Source organism: Otolemur garnettii, unplaced genomic scaffold (assembly GCF_000181295.1).
Source record: "Otolemur garnettii isolate 467f Iridium unplaced genomic scaffold, OtoGar3 scaffold00022, whole genome shotgun sequence".
In the NCBI taxonomy this organism is placed as follows: Eukaryota; Metazoa; Chordata; class Mammalia; order Primates; family Galagidae; genus Otolemur; species Otolemur garnettii.
The window spans coordinates 18,704,927-18,705,788 of NW_003852417.1; positions in this window are offsets into that span (position 1 = coordinate 18,704,927).

Sequence of the window (862 nt, forward strand, 5' to 3'; positions counted from 1 at the left end):
ATGGAAGGCTGAGGCAAGAGAATCACTTGAGCCCAGGAGTTTGAGGCTGCTATAATCTATGATGATGCCACTATATTCCAGCCTGGACAACAGACCAAGACCCTGTCTCAACAACAACAAACAGATAAAAAAGACAATAGTATTGCAGTTATAATGATCTTATTCTTGAGAGGTATAATATATCTTAGGGGTAAAGGGTCATGATGTCTGCAACTTTCACACAGCTCAGCAAAAACCTCACTTTATGTATTTTGTACACACACAAACACATGTACATACACATCAATATACATAGCAGAGTAACACTTGCTGAATTGGGTATATGGTTTGTTTATAGTACTATCCTTTCAACTTTTTAATATGTCTGGAATGTTTCTTTATAGAAGATTGAGGAGAAATATATGGTACAGACTCTGGGCCTAACCCCTTTCATCTGGAGTTTTTAAAGATCACAGGTGACTGATGCACAGTCAGGGATGAGAACCATGATGTAAAAGTTTGTTGATCCAATGCCCACACTGAGTATGAAATTGAGGTCTGAAAAGTTAAAGTGACTTTCTAAGGAATAGAACAAGAACTAAATTCAAGTTCCTTGGCTTTCAGTCTTGCATTCTTTTCTTATAAATCTCTTAAAGGAATTTCCCAGATAAAGGACCTTCCCCTCTTGAATACCTGAAGCTCTTTTTTTTTTTTTTTTTTTTTGCCAGCAGCTGAATTGCTTAAAGAAGGGTTTGGGCACCGGGAAGGTGCTTAGTTGTTGCAGTTAGGTTATGGGATGGCAAGTATCAATAATTATTAGAGGGGAGAAATCTATTATAGGTACTAAGGGAAAAGGACAGTCCTAATTTTTTTTTTTTTTTTT